The sequence below is a fragment of the Salmo trutta genome, chromosome 31, assembly GCF_901001165.1.
Source record: "Salmo trutta chromosome 31, fSalTru1.1, whole genome shotgun sequence".
Classification (NCBI taxonomy): Eukaryota; Metazoa; Chordata; class Actinopteri; order Salmoniformes; family Salmonidae; genus Salmo; species Salmo trutta.
In genome coordinates this window covers 32,874,743-32,892,153 of record NC_042987.1, presented here as the reverse complement: position 1 = coordinate 32,892,153, position 17,411 = coordinate 32,874,743, and positions in this window count along the sequence as shown.

The following is a 17,411-nucleotide window of genomic DNA, read 5'->3' as shown; positions in this document are numbered from 1 at the left end:
AGGCTTTATTACAGAGAGAAATACTCCCCAACTGTCAGGTGGATGGATTATCTTGGCAAAGGAGAAATGCTCACTAACAGGGATCTAAACAAATTTGCGCACAAAATTTGAGAGAAATTAGCTTTTTGTGCATATGGAACATTTCTGTGATTTTTTTTCTCAGCTCATGAAACATGGGACCAAAACTTTACATGTTTTGTTTATATTTTTGTTCAGTGTAGATGGGGTTGTGGGATGAATCCAGTGAAGACCATGAGGATCATGGAGGGCAGGAGATGGGGGTTGCTCTTGGTAGAGGAACCTGGACGGGCAGTGCCCATCCCCATGACGGCCCCACCAACAGTCACAGCAGGCACAGCGGGCACAGCAGGCACAGCAGGCACAGCAGGCACACAGCTACACACAATGCATAAGCAAAAGGTTATGCAGCCTCTGACTAGTTTATATTACAGTCTTCCAAATGTCTTTGAAATACTGCTGTCTTGCCAGTTGCCACAGATCTGTGACCAGGCTAGATATCAAATATAATAATAATAATACAATAATATATTATTCTAATAATTTATAATCATAATATAATCATAATAAGTATATATTATAATAATCTAGAATAACAATAGCAATCTATAATAATAATCATAATTTATAATAATAATCGTGAATAATAATATATAATAATAATCTCTAATAATAATCTAATAATACTAATATATAATAATATATAACAATATTCTCTAATAATAATATATAATAATAATAATCTCTAATAATTACCTCTAATAATAATATATAATAATATATAATAATCATCATCTCTAATTATAATATATAATAATAATCTATAATAATATTCTCTAATAATAATATATAATAATAATAATAATTTCTAATAATAATATCTAATAATAATATATAATAATAATAATATATAATAATAATATATAATAATAATAATAATATAATAATAATAATATATAATAATAATAATATATAATAATATATAATAATAATAATAATATATCATAATAATAATAATCTCTAATAATAATCTCTAATAATAATATATCATAATAATAATCATCTCTAATAATATAGCATAATCATCATCTCTAATAATAATATATAATAATAATATATAATAATAATAATATATAATAATCTCTAATAATAATATATAATAATATATAATAATAATAATATGTAATAATATATAATAATAATATATAATAATAATAATATATAATAATAATAATATATAATAATATAATAATAATAATATATAATAATAATATATAATAATAATAATATATAATAATAATATATAATAATATATAATAATAATAATATATAATAATATTTAATAATAATAATATATAATAATAATATATAATAATAATATATAATATATAATAATAATATATAATAATAATATATAATAATAATATATAATATAATAATATATAATAATAATAATAATATATAATAATAATATATAATAATAATAATATATAATAATAATCTATAATAATAATAATAATATATAATAATAATAATCTATAATAATAATCTATTATAATAATAATAATATATCATAAAAATAATATATAATAATAATATTAATAATAATCTATTATAATAATATATAAAAATAATATATAATAATAATATATAATAATATTATATAATAATAATATATGATAATAATCTCTAAGTATAATATATAATAATATTATATAATAATAATATATAATAATAATCTCTAATTATAATATATAATAATATTATATAATAATAATAACATATAATAATATTATATAATAATATTATATAATAATAATAATATATAATAATAACCTCTAATAGTAATAATATCATATAATATTAATCCATGGGACTTTTGTAGCACTTTTCAAGGACCCAAAGTCGCTTTACAATTGTAGAAACTAAACAGATCAAACAAGGCAACACCAGACTAGCAGCAGGAAGAAACAAAGTCATGAAACAAAGAGAAGGGGGAGGGGTTTAAGCAGGGAAAAGAGTGAGATGTGCCAGTGTGTGAGTGAGCGAGCAGGTGATGTGCATGTGTGTGTGAGAGATAACATTTGATTTGATTTGAGTGTGTGTGTGGGGGGGGGGGGTGGTTAGGGGTAGGCCAAGGAGAAGAGGTGGGGCTTTAGGAGAGACTGAAAGATAACATTTGATTTGATTTGAGTGTGTGTGTGTGGGGGGGGAGTCACAGATGGCTGGAGGGAGGGAGTTCCAGAGCTGTGGAGCTTGGACTTGGGAACGGCAAGGTGGCCTGCTGTGGTGGAACAGAGTGAGCGTGTGGGTTGGTAGGGGAGAAGAAGGTCGGAGAGGTAAAGGGGGCAAGGTGGAGAAGAGCTTTGTAGGTCAGAAGGAGGATCTTGTAGTTAATGCGTTGAGAGACAGGGAGCCAGTGGACTTCATGGAGGATGGGGGTGATGTGCTGCCACGACTTTGGGCTGGAGGAGTCGGGCTACAGAGTTCTGAACCAGTTGGAGCTTATAGAGGGAGCTTGCGTTGATGCCGGGAGAGTTGGAGATTAATACATGTATGAGGGTTTCAGAGGCAGGACGGGAGAGGGAGGACCTGACTTTGGAAATATTGTGGAGGTGGAAGAATGAAGATTTGACAGGGGATTTGATATACAGTATTTGACAGGGAATTTGATATACAGTATTTGACAGGGGATTTGATATACAGTATTTGACAGGGGATTTGATATACAGTACTTGACAGGGGATTTGATATACAGTATTTGACCGGGGATTTGATATACAGTATTTGACAGGGAATTTGATATACAGTATTTGACAGGGGATTTGATATACAGTATTTGACAGGGGATCTAATATACAGTAATTGACAGGGGATTTGATATACAGTATTTGACAGGGAATTTGATATACAGTATTTGACAGGGAATTTGATATACAGTATTTGACAGGGGATTTGATATACAGTATTTGACAGTGAATTTGATATACAGTATTTGACAGGGGATTTGATATACAGTATTTGACAGGGGATTTGATATACAGTATTTGACAGGGGATTTGATATACAGTATTTGACAGGGAATTTGATATACAGTATTTGACAGGGGATTTGATATACAGTATTTGACAGGGGATTTGATATACAGTATTTGACAGGAATTTGATATACAGTATTTGACAGGGGATTTGATATAGAGTATTTGACAGGGGATTTGATATACAGTATTTGACAGGGAATTTGATATAGTGATATAACTCAGGATAACCTATTCAGTACCTGGACTCTGTGAGAGTTTAGTGGGTCGATAGTGACATTAGTGCAGCCAGTGTGACAGAGAGAGATGTACTCTGTGTTGTTCGCTCCACACACAGGGTTAAAGACATAATTCAGACAGGAACAGTTGGAGTTACAGAGAGGGAGAAACCTGGTAAAATAATAACAGAATAGAATAGACTAGAATATTTGCCAACCTATCAGCGATGGTTGCTTTGGCTACAACGGTGCAATATGTTGAGTACACAATACAGTCAGTGGTCTATATAAAGTGAATGACGTAGAGACAGCATAGGGAGACTGAACATTAATAATTGAGGTAGGATTTGTATCGCCAAAGGTAACAAATGTCACACAGTAAAGTGCAGCACAGTAATGAGGGGTATTTTCATACAGTCCACTGGTCCAGTGTGTCACTGTAGCCCACGTTGACCCCTGCCACTCTCTGAGTGGAACAGCCCATGAAGACGAGAGGTACACAGAGCAGGATGGAGAGGGAGAGAGGTACCAAACACAGATTCATCACCCCCCCGCCCAGCAGCAGCCCTACAGCAACCGTGGGCAGGTTGATGCCCCTGGACAGAACCAACAGGGTGGAGGTCACAGTTGGGTTTAGGGTGGAGAGAGAGGGATGGAGGAAGAGGGATGGGGAGAGAGAGGGATGGGGAGAGAGAGGGATGGAGGAAGAGGGATGGGGGAGAGAGGGATGGAGGAAGAGGGATGGAGGAAGAGGGATGAGGAAGAGGGATGGGGAGAGAGGGATGGGGAGAGAGGGATGGAGGAAGAGGGATGAGGGAGAGAGGGATGGGGAGAGAGAGATGGAGGAAGAGGGATGGAGGAAGAGGGATGGGGAGAGAGGGATGGGGAGAGAGGGATGGAGGAAGAGGGATGGGGAGAGAGGGATGGGGAGAGAGGGATGGAGGAAGAGGGATGGAGGAAGAGGGATGGAGGAAGAGGGATGGGGAGAGAGGGATGGGGAGAGAGGGATGGAGGAAGAGGGATGGAGGAAGAGGGATGGGGAGAGAGGGATGGAGGAAGAGGGATGGAGGAAGAGGGATGGAGGAAGAGGGATGGGGGAGAGAGGGATGGGGAGAGAGGGATGGAGGAAGAGGGATGGAGGAAGAGGGATGGAGGAAGAGGGATGGGGAGAGAGGGATGGGGAGAGAGGGATGGGGAGAGAGGGATGGAGGAAGAGGGATGGAGGAAGAGGGATGGAGGAAGAGGGATGGAGGAAGAGGGATGGAGGAAGAGGGATGGGGAGAGAGGGATGGAGGAAGAGGGATGGGGAGAGAGGGATGGAGGAAGAGGGATGGAGGAAGAGGGATGGGGAGAGAGGGATGGGGAGAGAGGGATGGAGGAGAGAGGGATGGAGGAAGAGGGATGGGGGAGAGAGGGATGGGGAGAGAGGGATGGGGGAAGAGGGATGGAGGAAGAGGGATGGGGGAGAGAGGGATGGAGGAAGAGGGATGGGGGAGAGAGGGATGGAGGAAGAGGGATGGGGAGAGAGGGATGGGGGAAGAGGGATGGGGAGAGAGGGATGGAGGAAGAGGGATGGGGGAGAGAGGGATGGGGAGAGAGGGATGGGGGAAGAGGGATGGAGGAAGAGGGATGGGGGAGAGGGGGATGGAGGAAGAGGGATGAGGGAGAGGGATGGGGAGAGAGGGATGGGGAGAGAAGGATGGAGGAAGAGGGATGGGGGAGAGGGGGATGGAGGAAGAGGGATGGGGAGAGAAGGATGGAGGAGTAGAGGTAAGAGGGGATGGGGAAGAAGGATAGGGAAGAAGATTAATGGATGGAGAGGATGGGGGAGAATAAAGGGGGTATCGGTACAGGAGCAGAGAGAGAACGGTAGGGGAAAATTCCATTGCATCTGAAAGTCATTGCTTCATATTTTTCTGTCTGTATGTGCTCTTCTTATTACTAACGGTGGAACAGTGACATACTTAAACCTATCTTGTCCACGTCTACATAGATTCAGAGCATCATGGAACCCAGGAGGTACCAGAAGGCTGGCCCAAAAACAGAGATGGCGAACGGGGTGGCTGGAACACATAATAAAGTAATTGTGAATAAAATATCAACCAGGTGATACATGAAATATAACTCATCACCAAGGCCAGATTCAACGAACCCTCAGAAATGATTTCATTGATAAAATGCTCAGATCAAATTAATATCTCCAACAAAACATTTCACAACAAAACATTTCACTGTTAGTCGACACCTGTTGTTTACGAAGCACGTGACAATTATTTATTTTTTTAGCTAAAGAATGTGTCAATGAACATTTTGTCTGGTTCTCCTATTAGAAACGTCATTACAGATTCAGGCAGTACTGTAGCAGTGGCTTACCAATGTAAAGAGCAAAGTCATCCACATAGGAGATGCCAAACAGCACCTGGGAAGCAGCCAGGGTCAGCCACTGTGTACGCTCCTCAGAGGGGTGTCCGCTGCCCCCCTGTCTGCACACCTCAGGGGCAGAGGAGTTCTCTCTGGGAACACACACGTCCCACAACCCTTCAGCTAAAAACAACAACACATGCGTATATTTCTCTGTAATCAGTTCAGTACCTTTGAAAAACATGCAGTGAGCGTTATTATTGCTTGTGCCAACCCATTCACATGAAGTACAAAAACATTTAAATATATATATATATATTTACACTACCGGTCAAAAGTTTTAGAAAACCTACTCACTCAAGGGTTTTTCTTATTTTTACTATTTTCTACATTGTAGAATAGTAGTGAAGATATCAAAACTATGAAATAACACATATGAAATCGTGTAGTAACCAAAAAAGTTTAAACAAATCAAAATATATTTTATATTTCAGATTTGTCAGATAGTCACCCTTTGCCTTGATGACAGCATTGCACACTCTTGGCATTCTCTCAACCAGCTTCACCTGGAATGGTTTACCAACAGTCTTGAAAGAGTTCCCACATATGCTGAGCACTTGTTGGCTGCTTTTCCTTCACTCTGCGGTCCGACTCATCACAAACCATCTCAATTTGGTTGAGGTCGGGGGATTGTGGAGGCCAGGTCATCTGACGCAGCACTCCATCACTCACCTTCTTGCTCAAATAGCCCTTACACAGCCTGAATGTGTGTTGGCTCATTGTCCTGTTGAAAAACAAATGATAGTCCCATTTACGTCATTTCCCACTAAGCCCAAACCAGATGAGATGGCGTATCACTGCAGAATGCTGTGGTAGCCATGCTTGTTAAGTGTGCCTTGAATTCTAAATAAATCATAGACAGTGTCAACAACAAAGCACCCCACACCATAACACCTCCTCCTCCATGCTTTACGGTGGGAAATACACATGCGGAGATCATCCATTCACCCACACCGCATCTCACAAAGACACTGCGGTTTGGAACCAAAAATCTCCAATTTGGACTCCAGACCAAAGGACAGATTTCCACTGGTCTAATGTCCATTGCTCGTGTTTCTTGGCCTAAGCAAGTCTCTTCTTCTTATTGGTGTCCTTTAGTAGTGTTTTTTTACAGCAATTCGACCATGAAGGACTGATTCACACAGTCTTCTCTAATCAGTTGATGTTGAGATGTGTCTGTTACTTTAACTCTGTGAAGCATTTATTTGGGTTGCAATTTCTGAGGCTGGTAACTCTAATGAACTTATCCTCTGCAGCAGAGGTAACTCTGGGTCTTCTATTCCTGTGTCGGTCCTCATGAGAGCCAGTTTCATCATAGCACTTGATGGTTTTTGCGACTGCACTTGAAGAAACGATCAAAGTTCTTGAAATGTTCTTGATTGACTGCTCTTCATGTCTTAAAGTAATGATGGACTGTCGTTTCTCTTTGCTTATTTGAGCTGTTCTTGCCATACGGACGTGGTCTTTTACCAAATAGGGATATCTTCTGTGTATACCCCCCCTTGTCACAACACAACTGATTGGCTCAAACGCATTAAGAAGGAAAGAAATTCCACAAATTCACTTTTAAGAAGGCACACTTGTTAATTTAAATGTATTCCAGGTGACTACCACATGAAGCTGGTTGAGAGAATGCCAAGAATGTGCATGTCATCAAGGCAAAGTGTGGCTATTTGAAGAATCTCAAATATAAAATATATTTCGATTTGTTTAACACTTTTTTGGTTACTACATAATTCCATATGTGTTAATTCATAGTTTTGATGTCTTCACTATTATTCTACAATGTAGAAAATAGTAAAAATAAAGAAAAACCCTTGAATGAGTACAGTAGGTGTTCTAAAACTGTTGATATATATATATATATATATATATATATATATATATATATATGTATACTGTAAACAGTGACAGGATTTACAAAAGAATCGCTTGATAACCTGTTGAAATATAACTAAATTGCTATAATGTTAAACTAAAACTGAGAATTTAATTATTCAAGGTTTTCTCTAGAGGATGCTATCATGAGCCCGCCAGAGCAACACAATTAGACCTGTATTCATAGTCAAACTAGTATCATGGACTTCCTGCACTGTAATGCTTAGAATTTTGGCAAAAATGCACTGTAATATATTGAGTAAAATATTTGGGTTTGTCTCCTTACCAGCTAACATAGAGTGGTACTGGTAGGGCTTGGACAGGAAGTGAGGTAAGGTCAGGGTGGCAGCAGCACAGGACATGAACAGCCCTTCCAGGCCATTGAAACGAGGCCGGTGGACCCGGCTCCTAAAGTAACTGACAAACACCACTAGCACCATGTTCCCCATCTGCAGGACACACACATGCAGTCACAGCCCAGTGGGCTTAATACAGTGGGCTAAATTAGAGTGTTTCTTAGCAATCTTAAACACATCTACTTTGAAACAAAAGTATACACCTCACACACATGGTTATGGGCTTAAAAAATAATACACCTATACCATGTCAGATATAGATTTGAAAGAGTTTGCATCCCAATATTACACTTTAAATATGCAGTGCATTTGGAAAGTATTCAGACCCCTTGACTTTTTCCAGATTTTGTTACATTACAGCCTTATTCTAAAATTGATTAAATATGAGATTTTCCTCATCAATCTACACATAATGACAAAGCAAAAACAGGTTGTTGTTTTTTTAGGTCGAACAAATTGTCTGTAGAGCTCCGAGACAGGATTGTGTAGGCACAGATCTGGGGAAGGGTACCAAAACATTTCTGCAGCATTGAAGTTCCCCAAGAACACAGTGGCCGCCATCATTCTTAAATGGAACAAGTTTGGAACCACCAAGACTCTTCCTAGAGCTGGCCACCCGGCCAAATTCAACAATCAGGGGAGAAGGTCCTTGGTCAGGGAGGCAACAAAGAACCCGATGGTCACTCTGGCAGAGCTCCAGAGTTCCTCTGTGGAGATCGGAGAACCTTCCAGAAGGACAACCATCTCTGCAGCCCTCCACCAATCAGGCCTTTATGGTAGAGTGGCCAGATGGAAGCCACTCATCAGTAAAAGGCAGCCTGCTTAGAGTTTGTCAAAAGGCAACCTAAAGGACTCTGACCATGAGAAACAAGATTCTCTTGTCTAACGAAACCAAGATTGAACTCTTTGGCCTAAATGCCAAACATCACGTCTGGAGGAAACCTGGCACCATCCCTACGGTGAAGCATGGTGGTGGCAGCATCATGCAGTGGGGATGACGAAGGTTCACCTTCCAACAGGACAACAACCCTAAGCACACAGCCAAGACAATGCAGGAGTGGCTTCGGAACAAGTCTCTGAATGTCCTTGAGTGGCCCAGCCAGAGCCCAGACTTGAACCCGATCGAACATCTCTGGAGAGACCTGAAAATAGCTGTGTAGCGACACTCCCCATCCAACCTGACAGAGCTTTAGGGGATCTGCAGAGAAGAATGGTGGAAACTCCCCAAATACAGTTGTGCCAAGCTTGTAGCGTCATACCCAAGAAGACTCGAGGCTGTAATCGCTGCCAAAGGTGCTTCAACAAAGTACTGAGTAAAGGGTCTGAATACTTATGTAAATGTGATATTTAGGTTTTAATGTTTTTTATACATTTGTTAAAGTTTATAAAAACTGTTTTTGCTTTGTGCTTATGGGGTATTGTGTGTAGATTGATGAGGGGAAAATAACGATTTCATCCATTTTTTAAAAAAGGCTGTATCAAAATGTGGAAAAAGTCAAGCGGTCTGAATACTTTCCAAATGCACTGTACATCCATAAAGACTGAAATATAACAAAAATGTTTGTCATAGATACACTGTATTTTCAGCTGTTTAAAAAAAAGTGTATTAATTCATTTTTAATTTTTTGTTAAAAATGTGCCTTTATTTTTTCTAGGCAAGTCAGTTAAGAACAAATTCTTATTTTCAATGACGGCCTAGGAACAGTGGGTTACCTGCCTTGTTCATGGCAGAACGACAGATTTGTACCTTGTCAGCTCGGGGATTTGATCTTGCAACCTTTCGGTTACTAGTCCAACGCTCTAACCACTAGGCTTATGAAAAATATTAATAACATTCCATCCAGCTAGTGCTGGAGAGATTTTACAGTTACACATGACTTTGTGCTATCCCAGTTGAGAACGGCAGATGGTGCTATACCTCGTGGAGGGAGGAGATGGTGCCCATACTGTAGATATGCTGTTGAAACCGGAGGGGTGCTCTATTGTGGTGATGCAGCTCTTGACGTAGGCACTTTGCAGCAGCTGGATGAGCTGGAGCAGACTGTGACACAGCACAAATAGCTTGGGGGGACAGTGAGGGAGGAAGAGAAGGGAGAGAGGGGGGTAGAGAGGGGGTAGAGAGATAAAGAAGAAAGGAGACAGAGACAGAAAGAGAGACGAAGAGAGCGAGACAGAAAGAGAGAGGAAGAGAGAGACGAAGAGAGAGAGACAGAAACAGAGACAGAGAAATAGACAGAGAGAGACAGAAAGAGAGATGAAGAGAGAAGCGAAGAGAGAGAGACAGAAAGAAAGACAGAGACAGAGAGAGAGACAGAAAGAGAGACGACGAGAGAGACAGAGAGAGACAGAAAGAGAGACGAAGAGAGAAAGCAAGCAAGCAAATTTTCATGTTTAACTGTATGTCCCACTACTGCATGGGCCCCAATTGGATTCTTGGAAAATCTAGTATAACACCTGACAGAAGTATGGCTCAACATCAGGGAACTTCCCATAATTTATACTGAAAAAATATATATAGGAATATCTACCAGAGCTGTTGCCAGAGAATTGAATGTTAATTTCTCTACTATAAGCCGCCTCTAACTTCATTTCAGAGAATTTGAGAGTACAGTCGTGGCCAAAAGTTTTGAGGTGGCCAAAGGTTTTGAGAATGACACAAATATTAATTTTCACAAAGTCTGCTGCCTCAGTTTGTATGATGGCAATTTGCATATACTCCAGAATGTTCTGAAGAGTGATCAGATGAATTGCAATTAATTGCAAAGTCCCTCCTTGCCTTGAAAATTAACTGAATCCCCCAAAATCATTTCCACTGCATTTCAGCCCTGACACAAAAGGACCAGCTGACATCATGTCAGTGATTCTCTCGTTAACACAGGTGTGAGTGTTGATGAGAACAAGGCTGGAGATCACTCTGTCATGCTGATTGAGTTCGAATAACAGACTGGAAGCTTCAAAAGGAGAGTGGTGCTTGGAATCATTGTTCTTCCTCTGTCTGTCATGGTTACCTGCAAGGAAACACGTGCCGTCATCATTGCTTTGCAAAGAAGGGCTTCACAGGCAAGGATATTGCTGCCAGTAAGATTGCACCTAAATCAACCATTTATCGGATCATCAAGAACTTCAAGGAGAGCGGTGAAATTGTTGTGAAGAAGGCTTCAGGGCGCCCAAGAAAGTCCAGCAAGCGCCAGGACCGTCTCCTAAATTTGATTCAGCTGCGAGATCGGAGCTCCACCAGAACAGAGCTTGCTCAGGAATGGCAGCAGGCAGGTGTGAGTGCATCTGCACGCACAGTGAGGCAAAGACTTTTGGAGGATGGCCTGGTGTCAAAAAGGGCAGCAAAGAATCCATTTCTCTCCAGGAAAAACATCAGGGACAGACTGATATTCTGCAAAAGGTACAGGGATTGGACTGCTGAGGACTGGGGTAAAGTCATTTTCTCTGATGAATCCCCTTTCCGATTGTTTGGGGCATCCGGAAAAAAGATTGTACAGAGAAGACAAGGTGAGCGCTACCATCAGTCCTGTGTCATGCCAACAGTAAAGCATCCTGTGACCATTCATGTGTGGGGTTGCTTCTCAGCCAAGGGAGTGAGCTCACTCACAATTTTGCCTAAGAACACAGCCATGAATAAAGAATGGTACCAACACATCCTCCGAGAGCAACTTCTCCCAACCATCCAGGAACAGTTTGGTGACGAACAATGCCTTTTCCAGCATGATGGAGCACCTTGCCATAAGACAAAAGTGATAACTAAGTGGCTTGGGGAACAAAACATAGATATTTTGGCCAGGAAACTCCCCAGACCTTAATCCCATTGAGAACTTGTGGTCAATCCTCAAGAGGCGGGTGGACAAACAAAAACCCACAAATTCTGACAAACTCCAAGCATTGATTATGCAAGAATGGGCTGCCATCAGTCAGGATGTGGCCCAGAAGTTAATTGACAGCATGCCAGGGCGGATTGCAGAGGTCTTGAAAGAGAAGGGTCAACACTGCAAATATTGGCTCTTTGCATCAACTTCATGTAATTGTCAATAAAAGCCTTTGACACTTATGAAATGCTTGTAATTATACTTCAGTATTCCATAGTAACATCTGACAAAAATATCTAAAGACAGTGAAGCAGCAAACTTTGTGAAAATTAATATTTGTGTCATTCTCAAAACTTTTGGCCACGACTGTACGTCCAACCGGTGTTGAACCAAAAATGAACCACTTCAAACAAAACACTCGATAGCAACGACAGCAAACAGTCCTGTCTGGTCCCAAATGAACAAAACAGAAAACAATCCCCCACAAAACCCAAAGGAAAAACCTGCTCCTTATGTGTGACTCCCAATCAACAACAACGAACTTCAGCTGTGCCTGATTGGGAGCCACACAAGGCCCAAAACAAAGAAATACAAAAAACCTAGAAAAAGCACATAGAACGCCCACCCAATGTAACACCCTGGCCTAACCAAAATAAAGAACAAAAAACCCCTCTCTATGGCCAGGGCGTTACCGTACCCCCCTTCCCCCCAAGGTGCGGACTACGGCCGCAAAACCTGACACTGAAGGGGAGGGTCCGGGTGGGCCTTCTTACGGCGGCGGCTCAGGTGCGGGACGTGGCCTCTGCCCCACCCTTGGCGTTGCCCTCTTAGGTGGCGCACCTGGCCGCGCCGAAGGTCTGGTGGGCGACCCTGACTTCGCCCGGTTGGCGGGCGACCCTTGTTGTACCCGGCTGGCGGACGACCCTGGCTGCGCCCGGCTGGCGGGCGGCGATGGCTGCGCCCGGCTGGCGGGCGACCCTTGCTGCGCCCGACTGACGGATGACCCTGGCTGCGCCCGGCTGGCGGGCGGCGATGGCTGATCCGGACAGGCGGGCCACTCTGGCAGATCCGGACAGGCGGGCCACTCTGGCAGATCCGGACAGGCGGGCCACTCTGGCAGCTCCGGACAGGCGTGCCACTCTGGCAGCTCCGAACAGCCGGGCCACTCTGGCAGATCCGAACAGGCGGGCCACTCTGGCAGCTCCGAACAGGCGGGCCACTCTGGCAGCTCCGGACAGGCGGGCCACTCTGGCAGATACGGACAGGCGGGCCACTCTGGCAGATACGGACAGGCGGGCCACTCTGGCAGATCCGGACAGGCGGGCCACTCTGGCAGATCCGGACAGGCGGGCCACTCTGGCAGATCCGGACAGGCGTGCCACTCTGGCAGATCCGGACCGGCGGGCCACTCTGGCAGCTCTGAACAGGCGGGCCACTCTGGCAGCTCCGAACAGGCGGGCCACTCTGGCAGCTCCGAACAGGTGGCCACTCTGGCAGCTCCGAACAGGCGGGCCACTCTGGCAGCTCCGAACAGGCGGGACCCACTGGAGGCCTAGTCCTGGGAGGAGGCACAGGACGGACCAGGATGGGGAGACCCACTGGAGGCCTGGGCCTAGGAGGAGGCACAGGACGGACCAGGATGGGGAGACCCACTGGAGGCCTGGTCCGAGGAGGCACAGGATAAACCGGGCTGTGGGGGAGCACTGGAGTTCTGGTACGGACGCTCGACATGCTTACTCCAGGCTGAATGCCCACTTTGGCCCGGCACGGGCGGAGAGCAGGCATTGGGCGAACTGGACCCTCCCAGCGCCCTGGAGACCCAGTGCGCAACGCCGGTGCAGGATAACCTGGACCGAGGAGGTGCACTGGAGACCAGACACGCTGAGCTGGCACAACCCGTCCTGGCTCGATGCCTGCTCTCGCATGGCACTTGCGGGGGGCTGGCATGTAGCGCTCCGGGCTATCAACGCGTACTGGGGACACCGTGCGCTTTACCGCATAACATGGTGCCTGACCAGTACTGCGCTGCCTCCTGTAAGCACGGGGAGTTGGCTCAGGTCTACCGCCTGACTCCGCCAGTCTCCCTGTGTGCCCCCCCCAAAAAATTTGGGGGGCTGCCTCCGGTGTCCGTTGCGTTCCCTCTCTTCGTACCAGCGCCTCTCAGTTCTCGCCACCTCGATCTCCCACTGCGGGCGGCGATAATCCCCAGCCTGAGCCCATGGTCCTTTACCGTCCAGGATTTCCTCCCAAGTCCACGACTCCAGATAGCTTCTCTCCATTTTTTTCAACATCCATGAGTCCCGATAGCTCTTCTCCTTCCTCCGCTGCTTGGTCCGTTTCTTGGTGGGGGATTCTGTAACGGTCGTCGTTGCAAGAAAACCAAGATGCAGCGGAGGTTGTGTGTTCATCTTGATATTTAATAAAAATGAACCACTACAAACAAAACACTCGATAGCAATGACAGCAAACAGTCCTGTCTGGTCCCAAATGAACAAAACAGAAAACAATCCCCCACAAAACCCAAAGGAAAAACCTGCTCCTTATGTGTGACTCCCAATCAACAACAACGAACTTCAGCTGTGCCTGATTGGGAGCCACACACGGCCCAAAACAAAGAAATACAAAAAAACTAGAAAAAGAACATAGAACGCCCACCCAATGTAACACCCTGGCCTAACCAAAATAAAGAACAAAAAAACCCTCTCTATGGCCAGGGCGTTACAACCGGCCTCACAACCGCAGACCAAGTGCAACCACCAGCCACCAGGACAGCTGATGGAACTGAGGAGTATTTCTGTCTGTAATAATTAACTTTTGTGGGGTAAAACTAATTCTGATTGGCTGAGTCTGGCTCCCCAGTGGGTGGACCTGGCTCTCAAGTGGGTCAGCCAATGCCCTCTCATCCATGGCTGCGCACCTGCCCAGTCATGTGAAATCCATAGATTAGGGCCTAATGAATTTATTTCAATTGACTGATTTCTTTGTATGAACTGTAACTCAGTAAAATCTTTGAAATTGTTGCATGTTGCATTTATATTTTTGTTCAGTATAGCATTAGGCACTGTTGTAATGAGTCAATGCAAAAACAGTTTGTAATTTGTACTTGGGCAGACATCAGGTTATGTTAAAGGGGCTTATGTTATTGCTGATTTTAAAACACATTATACTATTGATGTAAAACAAACTTTCCATGAGATAGATTGTGGATTGTGTATGTGTGCCAATCAGAGGGTGAATGGGCAAGACAAAATATAGAGTGCCTTTGAACAGGATATGGTAGTATGTGCCAGGCACACTGGTTTGAGTGTGTCAAGAACTGCAATGCTGCTGTTTTTTTTACCCTCAACAATATCCCGTGTGTATAAAGAAAGTACCACCACCTAAAGGACATCCAGCCAACTTGACACAACTGTGGGAAGCATTGGAGTCAACACGGGCCAGCATCCCTGACAAACGCTTTCGACACCTTGTAGATTCCACGCTCCGACGAATTGAGTCTGTTCTGAGGGCAAAAGGGGCTGCAACTCAATTTTGGTGTTCCTAATGTTTTGAAAACTCAGTGTGTAACGGTCGTCGTAGGAAGTGGACCAAGGCGCAGCGGGTTGAGTGCTCATTTTAACTTTTAATATAGAACACTGAAAATACAAAACAAGGAAACGCACAGTAATGCAGGCTACACACAGCAATGCACAAACAACCTCCCACAATACCCATAACAAACACACCCCTATATATAGGACCTTCAATCAGAGGCAACGAGAAACAGCTGCCTCCAATTGAAGGTCCCAATCCCAATTAACTAAACATAGAACTAAACACCCTAGATCAGACATAGAAATACACAACATAGAACCTAACCAAAAACCCCGGACTAATCTAATCAAACACCCCTCTACATAAACACATACTCTAACACACCCCGAACCACATAAAACAAATACCCCCCTGCCACGTCCTGACCAAACTACAATAACAAATAACCCCTTACTGGTCAGAACGTGACAGTACCCCCCCAAAGGTGCAGACCCCGGATGCACCTCACACAAAAAAATATACCCAAAATAAACCCCCCAAACTAAAGGGAGGGAAGGGAGGGTGGCTGCCGTCTCCGACGGTTCCCGTGCTACACCCCCCCCCTCCCCAAACCTCCTACTGTGGAGGTGGTTCAGGCTCTGGCCTTAGTCCCCCACCTAACCAGTCCCCCCCTGCTGAATACCTCGGCCTGAAGCGCGTCACTGTAGACCTTGGACTGTAGGGCGACTCTGGGAGCTCCGGACTGTAGGGCGACTCTGGGAGCTCCGGACTGTAGGGCGACTCTCTCGGTTCCGGACTGTAGGGCGTCTCTCTCGGTTCCGGACTGTAGGGCGTCTCTCTCGGTTCGGGACTGTAGGGCGTCTCTCTCGGTTCCGGACTGTAGGACGTCTCTCTCGGTTACGGACTGTAGGGCGTCTCTCTCGGTTCCGGACTGTAGGGCGTCTCTCTCGGTTCCGGACTGTGGGCCGTCTCTCTCGGTTCCGGACTGTAGGGCCGTCTCTCTCGGTTCCGGACTGTGGGCCGTCTCTCTCGGTTCCGGACTGTGGGCCGTCTCTCTCGGTTCCGGACTGTGGGCCGTCTCTCTCGGTTCCGGACTGTGGGCCGTCTCTCTTGGTTCCGGACTGTGGGCCGTCTCTCTACGGGGCACTGTCGCCGGAAGCTCTGGACGAGGCACTGTTGCCGGACACTCTGGACGAGGCACTGTTGCCGGAAGTTCTGGACGAGGCACTGTTGCCGGACACTCTGGACGAGGCGCTGTTGCCGGAAGGCCTGATGCGTGGGGCTGGCTTAGGACGCACCAGACTAAGGACACGCACCACAGGGCTAGTACGAGGAGCAGGGACAGGACGAGCTGGACTGGGCTGATGCACTGGAGGCCTGGTGCGTGGGGTGGTAGTGGAGGTACCAGACTGGAGACACGCACCCCAAGGCTAGTGCGAGGAGCAGGAACAGGACGAGTTGGACTGGGCTGACGCACTGGAAGCCTGGTGCGTGGGGCTGGTACTGGAGGTACCAGATTAGAGACACGCACCTCAGGGCTAGTGCGAGGAGTAGGAACAGGACGAGTTGGACTGGGCTGACGTACTGGAGGCCTGGTGCGTGGGGCTGGTACTGGAGGTACCAGACTGGAGACACGCACCTCAAGGCTAGTGCGAGGAGTAGGAACAGGACGAGTTGGACTGGGCTGACGCACTGGAAGCCTGGTGCGTGGTGCTGGCTTTGGAGACGCCATACTGGATACACGCACCTCAGGGCTAGTGCGAGGAGCGGGAACAGGATACACTGGGCCGTGAAGCATTACTGGAGGTCTGGAGCACACAACCCCTACGGGCTGAGTGCTCACTCGAGCATGGCACTTGCGAGGGGCTGGAATCACTCTCACCGGACTGTTCGTGCGCATGGGCGAGATCGTGCGCACTCCCGCATAGCACGGTGCCCTTCTGATCCTCTGTTCCCCATAATAAGCACGGATAGTTGGCTCAGGTCTACTGGTTGCCCTAGCCAAACTACCCGTGTGCCCTCCCCCCAAAAATGATTGGGGCTGCCTCTCCGGCTTCCTTGCCAGCCGTGTTCCCCAGTATAGAGCCTCATACCGGCGCCGCTCCGCCTTGGCTGTCTCTATCTCCTCCAGTGG